The 26,805-nt window shown below is 40.8% G+C and overlaps 1 long non-coding RNA gene across 1 annotated transcript in view; it reads right to left on the bottom strand.

The window, feature by feature from the left end:
- Positions 1-26,805, bottom strand: part of LOC125695909 (uncharacterized) — a 47,896-nt gene that overhangs the window by 9,127 nt on the left and 11,964 nt on the right. Inside the window, exons 2-4 of the long non-coding RNA XR_007378094.1 lie at positions 17,650-17,818; positions 10,004-10,041; positions 5,101-5,348 (exon numbers count right to left, since the gene is read on the bottom strand). This is a non-coding gene — a long non-coding RNA (uncharacterized LOC125695909). The remainder of the gene's footprint in view (positions 1-5,100; positions 5,349-10,003; positions 10,042-17,649; positions 17,819-26,805) is intronic.

Below are 26,805 nucleotides of genomic sequence, written 5' to 3'. Positions count from 1 at the left end.
TGAGTAACAGGGTTTGAATTATAGAAGTGCTACAGTAATAGCAATGCTGCAAAATGTTCTCCCTTACAAGGAGCAAGAAGAGAAAGCGTAGTCAGGGAACTGGATTGAAATAAATAAGGGCTGATTTATTGACTGATTCCATCCAGGTTTCCATTGTGTCTTCAGCTTTTCCATCACTAAAAGAGGGTTCAGGAGGCTCAATGAACTGCTGTTGATGCAGGGTCCTAGCATGCAAGTTATAGCAGAAAGAATTATTGAACTTATATCACATGAATTTTACTCCCATGTAACTGCAACTGCATCAGTATACCTGACAGGAAGATAACGGACAAAATCACTTACATTTTCTTTACAGTAAAGACCTTTTAGGAAAAGCAAGTCACCTGGTAGCATGTGCATGGATTATTCACAAACATTTCCTAAAAAGGTAGCATCATCTGGAATTATTAGATTATTTTGATTCTCTGAACTAGAAGACAAAAGAACAAATGTTTAGGAACAGTTTACATGAGAGTTTAAAATGTTTAATTCTTCTGTATGAAATAAAAAAATATTTTGCTTTGCTCAACAGGAAGTGTTCCTTTGGGCCACTTGTAAAAGCAGCATATAAAGCATCAGGCTGAAGTCCCAGGAAGGGAGAAGCCAGCTTTTTCATCCAACAGCTCCTACTCCGAAGGAGAACAGAGTTCAATACTTCTCTTTCCAGAAGCCATAGTTGGAGAGCGCCTCATCTGCCAGGCTACAGCATCCCAAAGCAATTGAAGCTTTATTTTATCTAATCTACTTTCTACACTTATATTTACATCTTTCATTTGAGATGAGTTGTTCTACCTTTGGAGTCAGTATTTTCCCCACCATCCTAATGACACGTGTTTACCTGCCACCCCTTATGATTAAGTGATGCATCAATGTCCCATGCAAAGAGCAGTGTCAGCAGAGAGAACTGCTGGAAACCCCACCTAGAAACACAAAAGGCAACTGTGTCAGAGCCGTGCCAAGGACAGGCAGGTCATAACCCTCTCAGGCAGCTGTGAAAATTGAGCTTGGGTTCAATTAATCCTATAATTGTATTGAAATTGTTCAATAAACTGGAAGATCCAGCTGCAATTAGTTGGTAATATTAGTGAAATGTCAGGGATGCTATTTTTTTTTTCCCTTAACAATTGAAAATCAGCAAAAGTAAGGAATATCACAGTTTGATATCATCAAAGAAGGTTACACATGCAACTTGGAGAAAATAGGGCTTCTTTTAAAGAGGATAATTAATCCTTGGATTAGGAGTTGAATAGGTACATGGTAGAGCTTCAGTCACTTGCAGCCTTTAAGTCACGATTGCCCATCTTTCCAAAGTATGGGCTGTAATTTGAGCAAAAGATAAGAGCATAATGCCTGTATTATTAGATAAGTTTGTCGACTTGTGCTAGGCAGGTCAGACTACATACCCGTTGTGTCCTACTAGAGCCTCAACGTCCTCAATATCAGATTAAATGAGAGCGAAGAAGGGACAATGACAAGCCCTACTCTTAGCACTGTGTTCGCAGCATTAGATGTGTCACACTGAGGGTTATGCAGGAAAAGGAACCCAGTGGAAAAGCTAGTTCTGGTTTCACTTATACACTCAATTGATTGAAAGCAAGGCTATGAGCGATTGCTCACTTTACATTCATTCCCAGAACTCTCACTTTTGATTTAGCTCCAGCGACTTTGACCAAGTTTGAGCTCCCTTAAAGCAGAGCATGCAGAGATAAGCACATCCATGCACAGACTCACACTTCAATTACAATTTGAATTAAAACCTGGCTTGTTCCACTCCAAAGCTGGATGCAAACAGAGTCACTTGAGGCACTGCGGAGCACTGACTGGCATACGACTTAATTGCTAATCACCACTGACAGCCCGTTGGCTCACGGGGCCTCGACACAACGTGCAACCTGCCAACAAGAAGTGAGTCAGCAGCAAATAAAGTTACAGACTCTGGGACTTCAGCTGATTCCAGCCTGCCTGTGGGGATGACAAAAAGAGGAATTTTCAAAGCTCTGATCTCTTACAAAGCTGGTTACAACCAGGCCTGGTGGAAAAGGAACGTGGGCCAAGCGCTCCATGTTGTGGCCCCAAACTCAGCCGGTTATTACGAAATGCCATTCTTTGTTATGCAGCTGGTGTACCAGAGCATTGCCAGTCCTGAGTTTACTGGTACTGTCTGGCTAAATTTGATTGCTCTGCAGTCACTTGATTCTATTTCATGGCCAATTTGCTCTACTGGTCTGGTGCATGGCAGAGGCTGTCTTGGCCACTTAATGTGGTGGTAACCAGCGGAGATCTGCTGGCTCAAACCAGAGTGACTCAGCAGAGAAGCTGGCTTTGAACAAGTGAACCTGACTCATCTTTCAGTTGCTGATGGTCCAGGAAATACCCTGCACCATCAAGGCCCTTTCACAAAATACACTGCCCTCAGTTTCATTCTTAGAAAATCATTCGCACTCAAGCACTAAAACAAGATGGGTTAATCTCCTAGAAAGTGAGATTACAGCATTGCATGGAGGGTTCAGTGGGACAGGAGCACATTCGCCCATGGACATACAGGGACTCGGTGGCAGCTAAAAGGATGACAGCCCAGCTGGTGAGTGCATCAGGGAGTATCCTTCAGGAAGGGGTACGAGGTCCCAGCAGATGCCAGGAAGGGGTCAGGCTGACTTCAAGCAGAGGAAAATGTTACTACTCATGGCTTCACCCAGTCCAAGAGGCCCTCAGCTGGAGCTGAGGAGCAGAGGTCCTACAGCACCCAAGAATCTCTCACATACAGAAGGAATTCCTGGCTCATTCCAGAGAAATGCTCTCCAGCAAAGGGAAAACACACAAAAAAAGATGTTTCTCTGGGGGAAAGGAATGACCAACGAAACCGTCGCTTCTGCAGCACAGCTACTTGATCTTGTGGGATATCGATGTACAGTCCTTTGTGGGTGAGTATAAAGAACCAGCACTGTCATGTTTCCAAGATAAAACTATTCAGGAGTGAATTTCCCATTCCTTTAAGACATCAAAAAAACCTTGACAGCAACTTCTGAGTACATCCTATTCTTCTTTCCTCCTCAGAATCATGGAAGAAAAACAGTTTATTGATCTCTGCTAAGAAATCAAATGTTGTTATAACTCCGAAGGGTGTCCAGTTACAGAGAAAATCGGTGGTAATTGGAAGCTTCATGCAGACCTCATGTGACCCTGCTCATTCCGGAACAGAAAACTGTTTTTGTCTAACTTCGAAAGAAACCAGACAAGCCCTGTAAGGTTACTTATAATCCTGACACCACTCTCAGAATTGCCATATGCTGGGAACATGCTTTCTTGCCTATCTACAGTATATATCTGAAGGACTTTGTTACAACCCCGATATTTGGCATATCTTAAGCCTATTTAGAACATCAACACCATCAATCACTTGGTATGGGGCCGAGCAGCTGGATGAACCTTGGCTATCATGCAAAGGCTATTTGTCATCTGGGCAAGTCTGTTTGGCGTACAACACTCCAGTCCCAGAACAATTTTCCCTCTCCAAAAATATTCTCTTTGATTCAGGAAACACGTGATTAATAACGAACAAGGGCTTAAAGATGGAGGTCAAGGCTGAAGTCTTAACCAAACAAGTGTACTGCTTACTAACGTTTGACTCAGTCTTCAAATATTCCCTTGAAGAGCACTTTCGGTGGAAAAACCCATGGCTGTTCTCAAGTAACAGAAGATTCAAGAGTCCTGAGTGGCTGTGGCTACAACAGAGGTTTTCCTCAACCGTGATGATGTTCTTACAAATCAGTAGCTAAACATCAAATCTATAACAGCAACCTACATCTTAGGACAAGCCATGCACAATTAAATTCCCATTCTCTCTAACACAAGCAATACTTGGCACATCTAACATATAGGCAATTAGCTCTCTCTTTAAAATAAGAAATATTAGCTAAAGTATCTTAACCATCTGTGTGAGCCAAAATAAGAGCAGGGGAGTTTACATAAACAGTTTTAGCATGCTTAACAAGCATGTAGCTAATGATTTATTTTTTCAAGCCTCAACAATAGGGGATATAAGCAAGTACTTCATCACTTGTGTCGCTTTGCTGTTAATGAAAGACTAGTAATTAGTGGGTAACTAAACTTCAGAAGTGCATGTTACTTCTGTACATGGGGCTATAAAAGACAGATTCTCCCCAGCCATCTGCAGAGCCAGAAGAGAAAGGCTCTGAATTTTGAAAGTTTGCCTTATCAGTTAGTGCATTCTGTTCACACTTTCAGCCCTGCTTCTTAGCCCCTCTCCATCATTTATCTCTCCCCATCTTCTCCATATTTGTCATTTTTCTAATCTTGTTTAGAATGTAAATATGCAGGAAATTCGTGTGTCCTGGCATTTTTAAAATCAGATCCCAATAGGGTACAATGCAATCCAACATCTGACTCACTGTGGGGTTTGCTTGGTAGGAAGCGCATGCCATGCTTCTGTTGCAGGGACGACCCTATTAAGGAATGACAATGCATGTAAACCCCAAATTTGTTAGTGCTCATTGTTACTAAAGCAGGGTGAGTGACCTTGTCATATTTAACAGCTTTGAGCAGACACAGCAGTGTAGATCCTGAGGGCAAAAAAAAAAAAAAAAAAAAAGAATTTCCACTAGTGATGTAATAACATACCCAGATAATTAGCCCCTTTCCCGTTTCCAACGGCTCGAATAACTCAGTAGTCCAGCTGGCAGACTCACGACACTGCACCCATGCAGTCAGCATTTGTACAAACAGAACCCAAAACAAAAATCAGAGCTGTCTGTCTCGCCTCCAGCCCAGGGCAGCATTGGGGGGCAGCATGGCTCCAACCAGTGGCACCGCCACCTCCGGCTTCCTGCAGGCTCAAAGGCTTCAAACAGCAGCAAGAAGTGACCCAACAATACGCAAAAGATGCACATTTTAGCTGCTTTTCAGATGGAGCTGAAAACTCTAGGGACTGAGGAGTGAAATACCTTGTTTACTGCTAAATTCCTGATTCATGTAACTAAGCAACACAGCACTACGGCTCCAGAAAATGGAAGCAAAATTAGTTTTTTAACAATGCCACATTACCTTTGTACATCTTGTTCCAACTCTCCCTCAGGGTCTTACATGAATGAATCAGAAAATTGCTCCCTTATGCGAGGCTTGTGTCTGCACCTGCATTAAATTCATGTCAGAGAGGGGTGGAGGAGGCGATGTCGGGCGCGCCAATAGGATGGCACATCCGGATTGCAGCGCTTGGTTTGTCCAGCACGACAATTGCCTTTAATAGCTTTTTGAGGCACGACAAGAAATGAGCCTTGCACCAGTGGTGGTCCCTGCAGATAAAAAACAGAATAAAAACAATTTGGGAGCTTGTTTCGTGGAGTGCCTGTCTCCCATATGGCTGGACATCCCCCTGCAAACAGTCAGAGATATGGAGCGCACGTAAATGGGCATTAATTGCTGACACTTACAACGTTTTTGTAAATGGAAGTACTTTCTTTGCAGCAGACTAATATTTTCAATGGTAGAAAACGGGCATTTCAAACGGTTAGGATTGGTGCCTGCGGGTACCTTGGAGCCGGGTTCCTGGACCGATGCCCACAGCCTTGGTCTGGCACAGAGCCAGGCCCAGCGCTGAAAGGCTCTGTTTTCTGGTTCTGGTTTTGGATGTCGCTTCCATGAGTTTGGCACAGGCGGACTGGAACACGAGCTCAGCCTTGAACCCGAGCATTAGACTAAAACTAATCTGAAGCTTCAGCCCACTTCGCATTATTCCTGCTGGTTAATTCCAGCTGTTCAACTTCTCCCTCTGCCACAGAGCCAGGGAGGGTTTTGTTGACAAATTTGCCGTGCATTTCAAGGGAAGCAGGATCTGGCCGAGGTTTTGGGATTATATATTTTTTTTTCCACTTCAGGAAATGGAAGTGTTGGCAAAAATATTCTCCGTTGTTTAGGATAAGAGAGTGTTTGGACATATCCAGTTTTAAGCAGTCTGCTTAGTCTGATACTCTTGATATATGAGACAGCAAAGAAATATGTCTAGGAGCCTTGGAATGAGGCATCTTTTTTATAAGATGAGTGAAATACACACGAGGATGAAATATTACTTGCATATTACCACCAAAGCTGGTTAAAATTCACTCAATTGACTCCAGATGTGGGTTTCTTCAGCAATTTTAAAGTTAGCACTACTGTAACTAGGTGTGAGGCCAAGGCAAACTACTCCAGTGCTTTATAGCACTTGGAAGCTACAGTAGTCAAATCAAAATATGTTACAAGAGAATCAGTTTCTTTAAGCTTAACAGCAGGAAGGATTTAATATACTGAATACAGCCAACCCATCTTCATTTGAAACAACATAAAATAAATCCTTACCACATTTGTGACTTACTATTTGCATAAAGGACCTGGTTCAAGAAGCAGATCCCTGGCAGTATTCATGCAAGCAGAGCCATGCAACTCTGCAGTACTTTTTATTTATTTTCAAGAGGTTACAACTGCAGGCCCATTCTCTGCTAATGGGGGCCAGTCATCTGAATCTGGTAAGCTACTTTTCAGTATTTATTTTGTGCTTAATAAAATACATAAATGCTACTTTTGCACTCCTTCCTCTGCCTGCTCAGTCTTTTTGCAATTAGAATTCTGTAAAAGCTTCAGAGGCATCCACTGCATTGCTCACTAGCAATAAGTTTTGCTTGTCCTTCAGTGAATTGCAGTGGTATTTTATCAATGTCTTTTCGTATCTTATCTATTAACTAGGTGCTTACATTTACCCTGGCACAGGACTCTTTGTTATTGCCTTCATCCATAATTTCATTAGCAAGCTGTGAGACTGATTCCTAATGAACGGCAAGCAGCTTCTGAGTGCCTTCCTAATCAATGCTGATAGCATCCTGGGCTCAGCCCACCTCTCCTTCCTGAATGGGCACAGCCAGGATGCCTGTCCTCTGCTCTGCTCAAGGATCCCAGGGCGGCCATGGCAATAGTCTGGTAAGACCTTGCTCTTAAGGTCCCCAGGAGTTTACCACCTCTACTGAACTTGGTTGAGTTTGTGTTCTTCCTTATTCATTTTAAAATACAGAGGGGCCTTTGGAAACAGGACTCAAGAGTACCCTAAAAAGATAAGAAACTAGAAACGAAAATGCTTTATTTTGAAGTAAGTAAAGCACTCCCCTGACTTCTGAACATTTAAAGCTGGCCATATTGCGGCCATGCTATACTGGAACGGCAGACGTGCTGCACTTCCAGCACAGAAAAAGCTTTTCCTGGCTGCAGAGGAAGAAGTAAGGCTTGCCACAAAATTGCACAGTAACCTAAGTGTTTAAGATTGTCTCTAAACCACTCAAAACCAGCTTCTTTCTGCCTGACATTTCCAGCATGTGCATATTGCAAGAGAATAATTCTAATGTACAATTTAAGGTGGCCAGGTAAGTCTCTTCTAATGTATTTCATACAGCAAAGATTTAGAAAGAAAACCTGAGGTCATTTAGGGGTTTTGACTGGCCTTCTCTTGAAACAGATTTAAGAGAAAATGGTGTTAGTATGTTAGTATGTGCTGGTGATATAAGGACATATCCTCAGCTGGTAAAAATCAGCCCGTAGCTCCACACATGGCAGGGGAGTTCTGCCAAGTCACAACAGCTCTCATGCAAATTCACTCTGATGGTTTCAGAATGCTTTAGTACTTCAGTAAAACACTGTTCATCTCAAAGTTTAGAAGAGATGTAAGCAGCAGAAAAAAAAGGAAAAAGTGACAATAAGCCAGGAGAAAATATCTCACACTTAAGAGCCCTTGGCATGCTACACACCACTATTTGATTAAGTGAAGTTGTAATACAAAGACAAGGATTAATCACACAAAAGAGCAACATAATTAATTGCAAAAGCTAAAGGAGAATTTCAAGAAAGAATGCATCCTTTCATTTAGCTTACAAAAATACAATTAGTAATTATTACTGATTTCCTGGAGAAAGTCCAGAGCAGAATTAAAAATATCTTGAGTCACAAGGAAGTTCATTGGTCCACAGGGACAGGCATGCTAGCTCTGTGAAGCCTGTATTTGTTCAGCAAACTTCTTGTTTTTAAAGTGAGCAGGGCTGAGTTACACACCAGGACACCCATGGCTGGGCCCATGCCAGGACCAGAAAACTCTTATTTTTAAAAGCCAGTTATCTATTTTAAATAAAGGTGGATTTTCTGTCTCAAAATGTAACATCTGCTGTGAATAGTATTTAAAGATCATTGTAATTCAGAGAAATCACTACAAGAAATGAGAGAAAGAAAACACATCCATTTAAAAATACAAGCATTATGAAGGAATCGTGAGTGGATCGTTTTGATCTAAACTATTTTAGCTCACATCGGGAAGAATGATGCATTGCAGACGAACAATATCCTTTAAAACTTTATCTGCCTGGATTCATCTCATCAGCTTTCGCATTTGTTCCAGCTTGCGTGCACTCTAACACTTCAGTCACAGGCATCTCACAAGGCATGCAGATGATGATCCTGCACTGTTCCCCTTCCCTGTGACAGCAGCAGCTGCCACACAAGGCTGCTGCCTTCATAGTCTCTCTTTTTTTTTTCTTTTCAAAAGCAACTCCAGGCCGTTCTGTTTCTAGCAGTGCATTGCTGTTATGAGCACATCTCTATTACGAACACAAACTGAAACACCGGAGGCAGCAGGAAATGCTTCTCAATGTACAAGTGCTGGAGAACAGGCACAGGTACCCAAAGGCTGCAGGTCTCCTCAGAGACCTTCGGAAGCTGCCTGGACATGGGCCTGGGCAGCCTGTGCCCGGGGTGTCCCTGCTGGGAAGGAGGTGGGCTGCATGGACCCAGAGCTCCTACCCATCTCAGCCGTGCTGAGATGCTGTGATTATTTGTAAAGAGGTTTGTGCCAATCTTGATCCTAAGTTCTTGTTGAAGCTTGGGCCATTGGTTATGGAGAACAAGGCAATGGCCTGCATCCCTGGCACCTTGTGCTGCTGGTTGAAAGCTGCCCAGAGCCTGCAGGAGCCTGGGTGGGAATAGTGCCAATGCAGCCAGGTGCACACCATCTCCTCCCGCACTGCCTAGGGGCAAGGAAAGGGAACAGGAACAAATTATTGTGGGGGCCAATCCAGGGAGGGAGGAGCCTTTGCAACCCCGAAGTTGTTTAGCCTGGCTTTGGGATGAAGGGGGCACAGAACAAACCTGAAAATCCGGTAGCCATGAACACCTCCATATGCACCTTCCACTTAACTGAAACCAGCTTAGGGTTACCCAAAATGCTTCTGTGGCATTCACTGTAATCAGGTATTTCAGTTTTCTTACTTTCTATGGTGCTGTTGAATACATCTTCTGTGGTGCGTGAAAGCACAGCTAATCCATTTTATTTAAAGTTGTTAACATTTTATTTAAGGTTCTTAGCTAATGCCCATGAGAAGCAGCACTAATGAAAATACAGACTCTGGCACTGAACTGCTCCATACAGAAAATGCCAGGGAGATTCCCGTATTTACAAGGAGATGGAGGAGATATACATCATCTAATAGGTCTTTCCCATCTCATTTTTATCATTATGATTCATGCTAATTGTTAGTGGGAAATCACTTAGTGTTAGCAATAGAGGCAACACATTCATTTCTTTTTAGTCATTGCACATGCATGTGCATGGTGGTGAGAAAAAGGGTTTATTTCTCCCCTCCTTTTCACAGAAGCATGTTTGGATTTCATGCATAAATAATCTTTCTTCCCTTCATCTGATTCAGATGACAGTATGCATTTGCATAAAGCTTCTTCTTGGGAAAACCATTCAAAACCTTTATCTGGAGACAGAAGACATGTCGCAAAATTATGTCCTGCTTTACAAGACAGCATTTTTTTTCCTCTTTTTTTTTCTTTTTTTTCTTCTGATGCATCATTTGTACCATATGCTAATTTATTATAATGGTTATTAAGAGCACCAGGCCTTGCCTTTCAGCTTCCCGCATTTCCCCAGGCATACCTTAACACTCCTTGCTATTCAGCTGCACTCGTCTTCTCCTGTCAGGAAGTATAGAACAATTAATACACATCGCAGATAAAAATGTTCACACCAACCCACACATTATTTGTTGTGGCTGCAGCTCCAATATGCTCTGTGCTTTCTAGACATTCTAGCTGGATCTGTCCCAGTGGAACAGGAAAGGTATTGTAACATAAGGCCACTCATTTTTACCATACCATTTTGACCAGTGCTATAGCTTAGCCTAAAAAATCAGTCTGAGTCGAATAAAGCTCTGACTGAGACCTGGGAGTTTAAAATCTTCCAGACTGTGCTTCAGAGGTACTCACCCATTGACAGGGAAGGAAGTCAGGGCAGCAATTGTCATCCTTGGATTTTTGTGGTCATGGGTGAAAATCTCACCCCTATATCTCCACCAAGGAGATCCAGCCCTCTGGACCAGGCCTGAAGAGCATCCTTTCCCCTTCACACTCATCCATCTCCCTCACCAACAAGGAAGGTTTCAAACTCCTATCTTACCTCCTTCCTGAATTTCTTGTGATAAAGCTTTTGCCTTAGATGGATTTCGTGCTCTAAAGTTTTGAGTTGATATTCATGTAAGTCAATAGATCCACAGTGGGATAAAGCTAAGCCATGACTTAGCCCTCGGCTTCCACTTTGGCCAGTTTCTATTTCTTGAATTCAGAACAATATCCTTCTAACTCTGACAGAACACAGTGCATGAGATAAGTCACTTCTGTGGCTATGTAATTGAAGAAAGAGTGATCCTGTCTTTACAGCCTTCGTTTTGAAAAAGTGTATAATTTATAGTGTAGCAGCAAATCTAGATATATTTCGTGGCCTTCAATGAACAATAAAATTGCACTGGACATTTTTTTGAAACTAAGTTTCTTTTGTCACAGTCCTGAAGTAGAAGTTTGAATGAAGCCAGTATCAATGTTTTTCTCAATACAATGCCATATGTTCTAGAAAGCTAAAATCCACACGCACTTCATTAAAGTGGTACTTTTTTGTGGAGTACTTTTCCATGTCTCAAGTTGATACAGAAAAAAAAAGTTGATACCATCCTCACTGAGTTATTAACTGTCTTCTTGAGAAAGAGAAGTATAGGTAGGTGTTACATCAACAATAAGTCAATAATAATAAGAAGAATAGATTAATGTCTGTTCAGTACAGTGCTAGAATTGTGTTAACGGGGTTGGTGACACCATAAACTACAAAAGCACAAGCCAATTAACCTGTCCTATGGGAGGATTTTGTATTTGAATCTCAGCTGAAGTGGCTCTCAGTGAATAATACAGTGATAACAGTACATCACTGTGTGCATGCTTAGATGCCTATGTAAAATTATCCCAGAGCAGTCAGAAATCATCTTCCAATGAAATGAATGAAGGCAAAATTCTAAATCCAATCATCTACATTTTAAAACCACAGCTATTCTTGCATTAATTATTTTACTGAGATAGTTCATAAAGGCAATAGCTTTCTGAACAGGGCTCCAAATTTCCCAAATGCAGCAACAGTCCTTAATTATCAAGCTTACTTAATGTGCACACAAACTAAAGAAGGTGAAGGTTAAATATCATGTTTGAAATAATTCAGTAATCAGGAAATGAATCCTTTAAAGAGACAGAAATGATTCAGTGGGAGGTAAGCATTCAACTGTTGCTGTTCACTGCAACATTTGCATTCCTAATTATTCCACGTTGAGTAATATATTACAAAAATAAGTAAGTATTATGCGTGTGTAGCATCAATTCATTTCTGAAGGAGAAGTAAATCAGAGAATTCATCTATTGTGAACCACTGAAAGTCTATGATTCAGAAGCACTTTGGAACCCAACACTTGGAAATCCCGAAGTCTCTCTCCTGGGCTGGTGGACATAGCTGTTCATATGAAGAACTGCTTAATGGATCTGTACAGCTGTCATTACCACACACAAAATGACAACACTAAGTTGGCTGGACAGGCCAAATCCCTATCAGTAATCAATTTATATCGCTCAGTGGAGAGATTCAAATAAAGCCCCATGTTTTGAAACTGCTCATGCTCACAGCACTTTTAACACCACCAGCTGCCTTACACTCCAGGCACCTTGTGCTCTGCTGAAATATGGGATTCGATTGAATTGATTCTGCCCTGTCCTGGCATAAACAACATCCATAGTCTTGTGAGATTCTTCCTCAGGAGAGAATTCTCTTTCTGTATCCTCACTTTTCTGTTTTTACCCACCCCAGGTCTCAAAGAGAAATTAAATGAAGGGAAGAGGGAAGAAATTCACCGAAAATGGAACATCTACATAAGCACACCTCAAATATTTTCTTTTGTGTTCCCCACAATGAGTCGTGCAAAGAGCTCTCAGGTATAAAAAGCTCTTCTGTAATGAGCACCCAACCTTCCCAGGAGGCCAGAGGCTGCCCTAAGGCTAAGACTGGGTTACACAGCACCTGCTCAAGTTTCTCATTTATTGTGACCATGGTCTGTGCAGCTGAAGAAGAGGATGTATGGGAGAAAAGGAGTGCCAATAAAAGAATGAGACACATGAGCACATCCCCGTTTCTTCCGACAACTGGAAATGAAACATTTCTGCAAAACATCCACTGATGTAATGTGCATGTCTGAACGTGGTTCATAGCCTCCATACAACATTTATTCCCCCCAGGAGAAGTTGGGAGTACCCTGCAGCTGGGGGACAGCCAGGATATGGTGGCAACATCAAGTCGTCTCTAAGCTTTTGTTTTACCATAGTGTGTTCCTCCTCAACCCTTTATTGGAAAATACTGAACTTATAAATAAACATGGGACAGTCTGAATCCCCAAACCAACCCCTGAGTAGGACGGCAAATGAATGTACAAAGCAGAAAGTGTCAGGATCTTAGAGAGTGAGGTGCACAAGGGCCAACACTGGCACAGGGATGGAGAGAACCAATCTTTTCTGCCCTAGCACCCTGCCATCCCTGCTCACCTCCATGCTGCCTAGCCTTTCTGTAGAGCCCTCTCCTGCTTTCTGACGTGGTGTGGCTAAGAAATGCAAACTGCAGCAGTGACAGAAACACACATCTCCTTCTGTCCAGCCTGCTTCCCAGCTCTGACTTCAGATCAATAAAAACTGTTAAAAATTGTCTTCTTCACATCCAGCACATGAAGTTAGCTGGAGACTTGCTGGCAGGATGGTTTGAGTGACCAGAGCTCCCAAGCGATTGGGGACCAAATGAATAACAGTATCTTTTGTGAGACTTCCCAGTTTGTTGCTAATGGGATGCTGGGGAAGCACTTTCTGAAATGAGCAATGCGACAGTAAGGCTAAAACAAATATAACCCTACAAATCCAAACAACAGCACCAAAACAAACAAAAAACCCTCCCAAAAATGTGCATAAGCCTATCTAGTCATAAAGTAAAGGTGCTAATTGTAATGATTGCTCTTCTCAGAAAAATATCAGACCTGCCAGACTTGCAGAGCTCTATCTCTTTAGAATGGTGTCTGTCCTTGGAGATCTCCCAAATCTATAGCTAACAAATCACATAAACCTGCATGGGTGACAAACAACATGAGGATTCAGGTTTCGGAGGTGAGGAATGCCTGTTTTTTCCTACTAAGATCAGTACCAGCTGAAGAAATCCAATGACATTCTTTATGAGCCCCTCAGAGCTTATAAAATAGTATTAGCTATTATCATAGTTAATATCACTTGATGTGAAAATATAAACTTGGGAAAACAAGTAGTAAAACATTTGTGTAAATGTAACTCCTGACATTTATTAATTTGCTTTTCAGAAGTTTTCCATATTAAAGAGATTGAATAATCTGAATGTGCAAAATACCATGTTGTCACTAATATATTTTATTTGATTACAAAAGCAATATTGAAACATTTTCAGTATAATTCTTATGCAAAATTCAGTATGCAAGGATTTTTTTCCCCCCAAATCTAACACACTCCTGACAAGAAACAGATATGTTGAAAGACATCAATAAATGTACTGATTAAGAGTTTAAGACACTTACTTTAAAAATCTGGAGCAAAGGATGACTATTCTAATTACCTAAGACATGTGAAGTCAATTGTCCTTAATACTTTAAGAATGACAGATTACAAATGAATAGATATTAGGGCTTTCTGCTCTGTTGCTTGCTGAAGAATCTGTTGAAGGACAAGTACTCGGATGTGTCACCTTGTGTCTGGGGAGGAAGGGAACAAAGACGACTGAAAGGATGATGATGGGAAAAGTGAGATTACCTCGGTGTTGCATTCTTTCCTAAATCCAAATGGGGGGCTGATTCTCCAAAAGAAAACAATGCTTTGTGTCTCTCAATTAGAAATACTTAGAAGTATACACAGCTAAGCCCCAAGTGTTAGATTTTCTTCCAAGAGGTCTCACAGACTGTATTTCTTATACACTAAAAAAAGAAATAATTTTCTTCAGTGCTGGAATGACACATCTCTCAAAGTTTTCCTCTCCTTTCAAGAGAGAAGGCTCAAAAAGCTAAACATCTAAGAATGTTAATATGAATCTTCAGCTAAATAAAGATCCAGCCTTTGCTCCAATCGATCCTGTGAGCTGCTTTGCCTTCAAACAGAGGAGGTACACCTCTGCAGGTCAGGAAGAGTACACATTATGGTTAGCAAGTGCAGTATTTCTTCCAAGTAATGATTTTTAGATAGAAGCAGAACCATGTTTCTGAATGAGCATGAGCTCCGAGATTCAGAGCATGAGTTCTGAAGGGGCAATACCTGTGCTCTGTTCCTCATCTAAGAGCTGCAGCGTGAGACCAGAGTTAGCACAATTGTCTAGTGTACATCTCTTGCATGAAATACACAATTTGCTTCTTCCTACAGACAAACCCATCAGAGAATCCTTGTCTCGTGCAGCTACATGCAATGCAGTGGTGGAGATAACTCAGTAGAAGACCCAGAGCGAGCAAAGCAGGTGCTTGTCCATGAGATCCCCCCCACATCTGCTGCAAACAGCAGTGGCAAGCAGTATACAGTGCTTGGCGATGGGGCTGCCTTGGGCCCAGACATACGGTCTGGCTGTCCCTCCTCAGAGACCTACACGAGAGGTCTTAGGGTCTCCTGAACCTGTGAGCAACACCCGTGTCACTGCCTGCCTTCTCCCCTTTGCGCAGGCCTCACTGAAACTCGCCACGGAGGTATTTATGACATGCCCATTACCCAGCATCTGAACACCTGGGAGAGAAAAGGCTCTGTATTCCATCACCAGTTCTCCCACTTGTTGTTGTTCTGCTTTCTATCCTCATTCATTATAAATTATCTCAGCTGTTCCTCTGTCCCCTCTTTCCTCATGAAATGCAATGTAGAAAAATTATTTCCTCTTACCTAAGCCACCAAGCAAGAAAATATTTCTCTTCAAGTCCACAAGAAAGAAAATAACTCTAAAAAAAATACTTTATGCATAAAATAATAATGTTTATTTATGTAAATCAGCATTGGCATCTATTGTCCCCAGCACAATTAACATTCTGTTCGCACTGAATTGTCCGTGGACAGTGACTGAACAGGACAAGAGCTCTTGAGAAGAAAGAGTTCTGCAAACACAAAGAAATGCACCCAAGTACACCTTAGTTGTAAGGGATGCCATAAAACCAGCAAATAACCATTATAAACTTAGCAGCCAATCTAATATCTTGGTCCTCCAAAGCAATATTTACCCTGCTTGGGTTTTAGCAGCACAACCTCCCTTGCAGAAACAAAACAACAGTTAAATGGAGGTCTTGTTCTTCTGTGGCGTGCCCAGAATATAACCCTAAATGAACCTGACCCAACATAACTCTGTTGCTCTCAGGTACAAATATCCCCACTGTGCACAAAATTGATTATAAAAGTTTTTGCAGATTTGCTTTTTTGGTTGTCGTTTTCTTGTTTGTTTGTTTTTTGTATTTGTTTTTTTGCAGAAAGTAAAAAAATAGCAGACAAAAGGCATGCATTTAGATTTCTCAGAACATGGACTCCTTATCCTTCCACTCTGATAGACTTAGAAAAAACACAGGTAGCAGCAGAGCCCAGAATTTATGCTACCAATTTTACATAAATAGAAAATTATTTGCTTATCAAACTGTATGGGATAGGCACAGGATCTGACAGCCCTGCCTATGGAGAAACTCTGTTTCAAAAAATTCACTGTCTTGCCAATGGGAAACCTCAGTCTTGTCTATAGTCGTGATGTTTTAAACACGTATCTGCCCAGGAAAGAGGAAATAATTTCAAGAAGTACTAAAGAAGACAGGACCAAAGTTATTTGGTGACGTTCTCCCCAAAGTGTATGAGGTAATAGGGAAAAGTGAAATTTGTAGGAGACAGAACAGTAACTGTCTGCCAGAACCAGACAATAAATTGAAGGCAGTCCTGTGAAACACTTATTTATATCATGAAAAGGGTGAAGAGGTAGAAATTGAACTGGAGAATTCTCTTCTCATCCTCCCACTTCACTTTCTACTTCAGAACAATCACTGAAATTCTCCATAATTTGGCACAATGGCTCATTCTCCTGTTAGACTCCTTAATGCATTTCATTTCTTCCAGTTATTCTTAAAGAGCTTCATTAAGCAAACAATTACATGATTAATGCACGTCTAGGACAGAAAATATTTTAGTGAACTACTTACAACTTCTGACTCTATATTCTTATGGTCAAAACCACAGGGAGATGAGACAAATTTACCTACGCAACCACATAGATCTTTCTATTCTCCCCAAGGTACAACAACTAGCTTTAACTATAATTAAACCTGTACTTAAATGAAAACATTTCCATATTATTTCTATCCAGGTGTGATGAACTTGTCTGTATTTCAAGGACTCTGGGTAAGAATAGTTCTTATGTAACTGAAAGACTTTAGTAGACCTACCATACACAAAACAGTGTAATTTCCTCCAACAAAAAGTAGCAGAACGTAGATTTTGGGTAAGAAACATCCGAGCTTGAAACAGCCTGAAGATGTTTCAAAGCACCTTTCTCTCTAGAGGGCTTACTAAAGAAAGAAAAATACAAAAGAAGGACTATTACAAAAGGGAGAAAATCCAACTAACCCACACCATAGACATTTTCTTGCCTCATAAGACCAGAGCCAGGTGGCTAGTTTATCTGTGTTTATCTGTTGGAAGATCAGCACTGATTCATTCTCATTATGCTGCAACAAGCTCACCTGTGAGGCTTTATAGATGCCTTGGGGGAAGAAGCTCAGCAGGGGTTAACTTCTTGTTGAGGGGAGAGAAAGGGGAGGTGAGATGTGGGTTTTAATTGGTGCAAGGGGAAATCCCCTCTCTTTTATATACACAGTTCAGAGAAAAACACAGGTACTAGCGATAATAATAAAAAAGTCTTAGGACAGGGCTTTGCTAAGCACAATTCTCAAAGTGTTTCCAGGTCAGCCTGGAGGTGGGGGAAGGGAGTTATCGTTATAAAAGCTTCCCCCGAGGTTTGGTGGGGAACTCTGTCGTGAGATTTGTAAGAAGCTTTAGCACGTGTGAAAGCAGTGAGTTTATTGCTTGAATTAACTGAGCTGGGGAATAAAGTATCCTTAATGCAATTTTAAAGCACCATGTTTTACTTCCACTTTTGTTTCTATAAAAGGATGCTTCCCAAACCGATCTGTGCAGAATATTTGCCCCTCTGGGTTTTACCTTGATTTGCTTGGTTGATCCGGACCTAAGAGACTTGAGCAGTTTCTCCCAAAAGTCATTCTTTCCCTGTGAACCACAGTGATCACACTCTTGGTTTCCATTTAAAAGACTCCAGCTTGCACGACGGCCAGGAAACATAAAATGCCAGTGCTTCTCTCTGTTATGCTAACTGCAAACATAAAAGAAATCAGTTAAAACCAGTCAGAATAGTCCATTTTGCAGGTGATGCAAACTATAACACTAGGCTGTGTTTAAAAGCAAGAACAACAACAAAAAAAACCCCAACACCCAACTGCAAGGCGGCTTATTTTGAGCAAAACCCTCTTAAGTTATTCCAAAAGCACATTTTTTGATTGTGTGTGTGGAGGCAAACCCTTCCTGGAACAGAATGCATTTCTGTGGGTTGCCCTCTGCTGGGTTGGCAGATCTGCTCTGAGCCTTCTGACAAAGGCCACAGAAATCCTAGCCGGCCTTCACCCATTTTACGGAGGAGACTTTTCCACCGATTTTTTTGATCTGTGATAAAATACAAGAAGAATTATATTACCGTTCCTTGCCGGTTTGAAAAGGAAATGCCACTGGCAAAAAATAATGTTTTGTATTTTTGTATTTGTGAATTTTCTTTTTATTTTCTTCTTTTTTCCCCTTTTTTTCTTTTCCCTCATTTAGCTCCCTGTTAGTAGGCAGCAGCCTACTCTGTGTAACCCTAAAGCTGGCCCTGGCAAATGCAGTGTTGTATTTTCACTGAAACTGTGAAGCTTACAGAATAACAGAGCTGCCTTAATGTGGCAAATGGAAAGGCCGGAGACAGGCCAAAATTACTTTGACATTTAAAAAATCCAGTGTCTTGTGCTTTACACTTTCACTTAGTTCTCATGTTAAGAAACATTTGAAAAATAAAGCTGTGTAGACTCCTGTTAAATCTAACTATTTCATGCTGTGTAATTAATTGTGCCCTTGCTCCTTCAATCCCCTTGAATTGAAATTAATAGCATTGTGGGAAGATTTGACTTTTACAAAGATGTATAGTTTAAAAACTGTTAAGAAATACTGACTCAAAGAACAAAGCAAGAGAAACATAATAAACAGTCTAGGGGAAAAATGAGCCCATTTCTTCACTTTGTGTCAGCTGGAGCCTGTAGCTTTCCCCACCTCTGTATATCTCGCAGAGTGAGTAATTTGAAGTAGAAGACTGTGGATGCACCGTATAGTGAACAGAAACCTCCTGGCTCCACAGCCTCATTTACTTTCAATCCACATTATGCTCCATCAGCTGCAGGCTACTGAAGAGAATACTCAGTTTACCTTTCTATTCTGTTTAATACCCAAGATCTATCGAAGACCAAAAGTTGTGATGAGTTATTTGTTCTTAGTTCCATTTATTTATTTCACTGAGAGGGACAAGTATCTCTAGGCTGTTGATTTTATCATACTATAACTCAAAAAGGAAGCAGTAATGTCCTTTTTTCTTACTGTTTTTCTGGAGCCTGGCCTGCCAGAGGACACACGACTGCTGCACAGAGCACAAGGGCAAGCAGCTGGTAAACTGTGGCTAGCAAATGCTTTTGCACTGCTTCCTGTGCAGGTCCCACAGACAGCCTCTGTGCCTCACCTGGCATCTGGCTGCTTTCAGAGGTATGTGCTATCCTGAAGGTAGGGGAAAAAGGGAAGTCTGTAACTGTGATGAGAGAGAAAAAACAGTGTGAACTCCGATGGTCAGAAGGGCGATGACTCCCCAGAGTTGATCATGATGACTTTAGCACTCAGCATGAAGACAGACTAATGTAATCCTGACTTAAATGCTTACCCTCTGGCTTTCTTACTCCCTAGCGAAATACGAAGATCAAAAAGGAGGTTGAAGTTTCTAGGGAATGTCTTTGGCATGTAAGTAAAATATTCAAAGAGCTAAACATGCATCTTGCTTGAAAAAGAAGTTGAAATTCCACCAGTGACTTCAGTGGAAGCAGGCTGAGCTGTCATCAGGGCAGGACGAAGTACACTGGTGTTTGTCCCAGGCTGACTAAACAAAACTGCAGAGCCCGACCTGCTCCCTCAAGAAGCCCTGCAGAGGAGCTTCCCACGGAGAGGACAGAACCACGGCCACTGGCGGCAGGAGGGCGGCAGGGCCTTTCATCCAGCGGCTCCCACGCTGGTGCCAGCTGCTAAGGAGATCTCTCGTCACCACATCTCTGCATCTGACAGAAATGATTTTTTATGGCGTCTGCCTGTGCTGGAGTCAAACACTGCTGCTTAAACTAGAAGAACGGAGCTTATAGTCAAACAATCCTTTCGATGAGATGGTGGGGTAATTAGAGTAGGTATAACACAAAAAAAGGAAGAAAGGGTTGGCTGGGATCTCTGAAAGATGCTTGGGAGGTGAGTATTTGCCGTGCCTGACAGTTAAGCATCCTGCTGCCTGCAGAAGTTTATTACCCCAGACTATGTGCTTGGGGTCCATGCAGAAGTTTAGTTTCTCAAGAAAATTAAAGCAATTAAAATGAGTTGTTCAGCATCCAGGAATGAAAAGTCTTAAAAGCCAGCATGTGGAGGAGGGAACTGCCTAACCAAAACTAATAAGAAAGGCTAGTGTTTCTAACTTTCAAAGAGAACATGTTATATCACGGCAATTTTCCATCCTTTCTTCGTCTGCAACTACACTGGACACCCACATACCAATTTGTACATGCCTGTGGAGAAGGGTAACCTGGATTTAACTGAAGCTGTTCCCAAACCATAGGTAAAATGAAACACAGAAAGAAATGTTGATGTGCCTCCTTCGTTTGTTGTTTAAATGAGGCAGTGAGCCTGCTCCTAATGAGTAAGTACAGAGACAAAAGAACCAGGAGGCAGGGAAACAGAAGGCAGTTAGTTCGGGTGGGAACTTCCCAGGAATTCAGGAGCAGAATCTGGCTTTGCAGTGAGGTAAAGCTATTTTTTTAATTTTTAACCTGAGACAGTGCAACTCAAACACTAAAAGTCTTTTGTTTGGGAATCAAATCATCAGCTCCTCAGAAAGAAAATGCATTATAATCTTTTCATCCTATTTAAAAAAAAAAAAAGTTAAATGGTCAACAGAATACTCTAGGTGAAACATACAAGAACAAGAACATTTGTCCCTTGGATATTTCGATCCTTTGAACAAAAATATAGCAAATGCCCTTCTGTTGTGACACAAGTCATGATCCTTTAGTACCGATTATCTTCACAGACATATCCAACCACAACATGCACCAAGAGCCAATTTATACGCTACAGCAGCTTTTACTGTTTCTCTTTCCCATGCCTTTCAGGGTGATCTTTGTTCATCGTAATTCCTACCCTTTTCCAGAAGTTGCTGTGTGGGAACATGCTGAAGCAGGATGTACTTGCTGCTTTTAACCAGGTGTTGAACAATGTGCTGTTGCTGCTATCTTGACAATATTTCACTATCATTACTGAAAAATAGATTTATTGGATGTCTGATAATTATCGCTGACGTTAATACTATTACTAACTCAGTCTTTTTGTCAGTTATTGTTATCTATTTACAGAACCCTATTCAAATAAGAAGTTATGTGAATGAGTAAAAGCAAAAATGCAAACAGTGATAGTGTGCTCTCTTCCAGCTTCACTTCTCTTGGTTGCCCTCTACCAGTGGGACACATCTAAGTACCAGGGGCAAAAAAAATCCAGATGCTTTATAGGTAGGAATTCAGTCCTGTTGGAAGAAGAATTATTTGCCACAGCTGAATCCCAACACCAAGATTCATGCCCATTATTTATTTCAAGCTTTTTCAGTAGTGTCATGACTATTGGTTCTTGATTTGGAGGCCACGAGATACCCCAGCTCTGCTTACCCAAGTTGTCCCAGCCACAGGGATAGTGCGTGAAGCATGTGCAGAAGTGTATACAGAGAGAGACTGCAGACTGCCTTGCAGCTGCCTTCATTTTTTGAACACATCTCTGCTGAGGATAAGTAACTCCCCACTTTGAGTGCTATGGAAAAAGTATTCCAAGAAAATAATTCCCGATCTTTTTTCTTTTTTTAATCTGAAAACCTGAAAACATTTTCCAGGGGAAGAGTGAACCCTACAAAGCAGGCTGAAAGCTGCTAATCAGAAAGTTGTTTTTTTTAGTGCTTCTTGTAGTATTACCTGCGGTAATACCTCTCTCCTTTCCTTGCCTCGGATCACTGGTTGAAACCACAGTTCTGAAGTTGAATTCCAAGTGACAATACAGGGCAACAAGAGAATGAAACAGAAATGCTTCTGGTACTAGTATATTATATTAGATCCTTATAAAACTGCTGAGAAAATAGATGTTTCACCAAAGGAAAAAAAATGTAGTTTTGGCATTGGGACATAATGTAATATTGACTTCAGAAAAATGTAATCGAATCGTAATTGATTAGACAATTTAAAAGCCTTTAATGAGTTAAAGATGTGATTTCTTTGTGGTTGCATTATGGTCAGACAATTGATTTCTAAGAGACAAGACAGCTAAAGCTTAACCTGGGTTACTGTGCTGTGTCCACCCGACAATCCTCAGACAAGATTGACTTTTTGAAGCAATTTTACTTTTCACTGTGTTCTTACTTAGTTGTCAACATCAAAGCTGTCCAGCCCTAAAGTTACAGGCATGAGGATTAACTTCATGTATCCTTTCTTACCCTCATACAGACACACATATGCAACCAAGATGGGCTAGTGATTCATTTCTGTCTATGGTCTTTCTACCGTGGTAATTTTTAAAACTGTTTTACAGGAAAAGTGTTGGCTTTTGAAGGTGTACTTTGAGGATTGAGGCATTTTCTTCCTTTTGTGGCATCTCAGAGCACTAAAACAATCGTGCGCAGATTTATAATGAGCTGTTTTTCCTATTTTCCTTTCCAAATCAAATTAAAGACACAAAGTGGAAAATGTCATGTTTGAAGGATGGGTAGCTTTCTTCCTAGTGAGTTTTCAGGAGTGGCAAACAGACAAAGTAGATAAAAGCTGATATTAGCATTCCTACGTTTAGTTCCTGTAAGTATAGACATTAACATGTTTAATATGAATACCGTCTCTATAGCCCTCACAAAATGGCCACAGTAAGCTTTATGTCGGTAATAAGAGCTAAACCTTGCTGTATTTCATTTCATTCCTGCTGATAGCATTTATCAGCAAAATCTAGATTTAAAACCCCCCAAAATATGCAATTTAAGCCTTATCATAACTGGATGTCTAGGAGGAAAGTGAGGGATTATCTGGAGCCTGGAAGCACAAATGTAAGAGCGTATTGTCATCATAGACCATGGGCCTTTTGGCAAACTGTAGTGTAAGCTTCAGCTGACAGGCCTTTTCGCAGATGACAGATGAAAATATGAAACTTAAATTCTTCATGACAGATAGCTGTGCTGAATGAAGGGGCTGAGGGGACAGGGCCAGTCTGGGGGTGAGAGTGGCCTATGTAAAGACCTGGCTTGTGCCGTGCAGGGTGGCTCTTTGTGATCAGCACACTACGGATTTCTCCTCGAGACTCTACCAACAAAATCCTGTACAAGTCTAGTGGGGTATTTTTTGTTCTTTTTCTTTCAGATCAACATTTTTTTTTCACCACAGCAAATGAATGCAGAGTCTTAAAGGACGGGGTGACAGATTAAATTTAATATGCAGGCTTGAAAGACATTTCCTGGATGTTTCTCCATCAGATCTTTCCACCCAAGCTAACGTGCTGCTATTGTAGGAAGCTTATTAATTGGCTTATGAATTGTGCTTAATCCTCAGTGTTGGCAAGCTTTGTCTTTTTTTTTTTTTTTTTCAAATTGAATCTGGGAATGATTGCTGCTTTCTGTCAGCACCATCCAGCCCTCCATCCTGCCTGCCCACACCACAGGCCTCTCATCTCATCCTTGGCGCAGGATGGAGCTCCTGGGATGTCCTGGAGGATATCACACCAGCTGACTGCAAAGGTTTCCACCAGCCTTCAGGCCAATGAAACAGGAAGACACTTCTCCATGTTTGTTGGCTAGCTTTGTGGAGCAGGGGAAAGGCACTGCTGTGGAGCTGTTATGCTCTCCCTTGTGCTTTCAGCTTCGTTGCCAGGCTATAAAGAGAAGGCCTGGGAGCCAAGCGCAACAGCACACAGAAAGGCCAGTCCTGGAGCCATTATCAACACAGTCCTTGCTGAAGTCAATGACCTATAGGATCTAACTCTTACTATTTGTCTTTTTTTATACACTTTGTAATTATCAACACACACACACACAGAAAAATGGAAAATCCTAAGGTAACACGTTAATTTTTACTAGATGTACCATATGTATCCTTATATGCTAGAAGCCTGGCAGGACTGCAATGTCACAACAGACATTTATTGAAGTATCTGGGGAAATGTAACAAAAAGTGTTAGTGGAAAATGGTCTTTCAGCTAAATTACCTAATATATTTGCTAATGGTATCTGATTTAAAAGCCATAAAAATACTAAGTTAAAAGCACATTAGAAGATGTGGTATATTTATAAGTGTTTGTCACCTTGGCAACAAAAGTGAAATTCCAAATCTAACACCAGCTTTGATGGGCCAAGACCTTTGAAAATTGATAAATAGCTGCTCTTTATAGCAATGATCTGCTTTCAGTGAAGAAATACTGCACTGTAAAAGGAAGTTCTTCGTTGCATAACAGGATTATGTTAGCTTTCAGCTATGGTTTTGCCCTGTCTGCCCAATGTAGTATGTATTTTAAGTCTTGACAATAAAACAGTATGTTTGCAAATATGGTAAAGTGCCCGTCTTTCTTGTGCCTCTTTTTGAAACTTCACACCTTAATCTCCCATAACAAAATAGGTTTGTTACAATCTCACTGAGCCATAAACTGGCTTTGGACAATTCGCAAATCCATAGCTAGGATCTGATGGCTCTGTTGGGGAATTTTACTTCCTGTCTAGAGATATTTGTTCCATAAGCACTAAACTGTATGTGCCCTGATAAATGTAGTGCTGGTTTCAGCTCTGCTTTCCTATGTAGCATATAGTCCATAAATCTGTACTTCATGACTTAAAGCTAATTATTCACCTGTGAAGCACATTCTTTCAATATATTACCTCTTCATTCAATGAGGCATAGGTCATTATGGAGTTAATTGTTACAGATCCATTGGCTTGCCTACTGATCACTTCTGAAGATCACAGAGACAGGTCTACAAGAGAAAAAATAGCAAGAAAAAATATATGTATACTGCCTAGCAGACATCCTTCAACACTGCAAAGCTCTGCCTTGCATGATGACAGCAAACTGCTCCAAAGAATTGTGTGTCAGAACATCACTGAGAGAGAATATTTCCCAGATTAAGCCTAATGCAGGTAGGGAGAGGGGGGCAGGAAAGCGATGTTTCCAGGAGTATGCAGACAACAAACTAGTAACACCTTTTCTCTGCTGAGGGTTGCTCCCATTCTTCTCCTTAAAAGAATGACAAGTAACAAGTCACCTTTGCAAGGAGATCACCTTAGAAAGATAACAATGAAGTTAATGGAAGATACAGGTGCTGTATAGAGTCAAACATGTCATTGGACCACTTCTGAGACGAAGAAGCATTACCCTGCATAACTACTCTTTATATTTTATCTTCACATCTGATGGGATTGATTAACCAAGTTGGGTACGGAAACAAAAGCTCTGTTTGTTCTATGTGGGAAATTTCTGAGCAGAGGTGGAACTCCATGGATTCAAGTGTCCAAAATGCCTTAACTGATTAGAAGTGCCTATATAGTGTTTTAAGTGGTACTAGGTTAGAAACGACCGAGTGCTTCGTCTCTTTCTCTTCTTTGTTTTCTCAGCCCTTACGTTTTCCTTCTACTTTGATTCATAAGGTCAACAATTGTACAAGAAAGCCAAAGTAAGCATGAAAATTGATAGGAAAGGAAAGAACTAGAAGGAGTCTGTGAAGTGCAAGGAAGCAGTAGGAAGAAGGAGGATTGGAGAGTGGAAGGATTTCCTGTAAGCACAATTAGGCTTGAATATGCTCAGAAACATGCTTCGTATTTCCGGCTTAGGAGATGGAAGTATCTGTGTCTTACTTAAGGCATAGTAAAACAGAACTGAACTGTCATGATCTCAGGATGTATTCAGCTCAGCTCAGAAAATATGCTCAGAAAAATATGTATTTATTTTTCATTCAAGTTATTTTTATTTTCCAGTTTATTTATTTTATTTTTCATTCAATTCAGAGGAGAGAGGAAATGTGTTAATATCAATGCAAGCCTTAGAGGACTTGCTTTGGAAGGAAGAACTTTTAATTTCAGAGATGTCTGTGACACCTCAGTATCGATGCATAATTCTGCTCTCTTGAGTTTAACCAGATTTAATTTTTTACATTCTATTTTATGGGAAATTTAAAAATACATATTTCTATTCTGATTCAGATTTCCCAGTACAAATGTCAATGTCTAGCTCATTTTCCTCATGAGCATAATTTACCTTTGTTAAAATCAATCAAGACTGAGAATGTCACTCAGACTGGACCTCCAGCCTTGTACTGTGCTTCAGTGGATTGAAGACCAGGCCCACAGCTCCATCCATCTCCATCTATCCAGCCAGATGTGCCTCATCATGAAGTGACCGAACATCTCCAGTGAACCATAGAACTGGCTCCTGTATTAGTTAAATTGCTTTCTAGCAAAATACATGCAATTTATATGGAGCTGATAAAGCATCTATTAAGACACTGGTTAATAGATGTGGTTGGAGCTATTTTTCAAGTATTGATAATAGGGTGGAAAAAGGGTTTCAATTAACTGAGCTAGCAAGAAGCATACGGATAGACATGTGCTCTTACACTCAAGTGCACAATTTTCACTGATTGATAAACCTAACACCCACTTGAGCGTATATTCTAGTTACACCTCTTCACCATTAAACTCTTCGTTTACCCCCAAATGAATAGATTAACATTAAGTAAACTCTACTGAAAAATTGTCCAATTCAGGAATGCTTTAATATAAATTTGCAACAGCCATAAAAGAAAATTAAAACTATCATTTGAAAACCATTATTTATAACGTACAGTTCAAGATTTCTATGCAATGAATGATTCAAATGTGCTTTTTAAATGAGTTCACACAAATCTGCATAGGACCATCAGCATAATATGTATGTATATAATATAAACACCTACCTGTGAGAATATTAAAAAAAAGTGATT

This window comes from Lagopus muta, chromosome 7 (genome assembly GCF_023343835.1).
Source record: "Lagopus muta isolate bLagMut1 chromosome 7, bLagMut1 primary, whole genome shotgun sequence".
NCBI lineage: Eukaryota > Metazoa > Chordata > Aves > Galliformes > Phasianidae > Lagopus > Lagopus muta.
The sequence above is the reverse complement of the archived record's forward strand: the minus strand, read 5'-3'. Positions and strand labels throughout refer to the sequence as shown.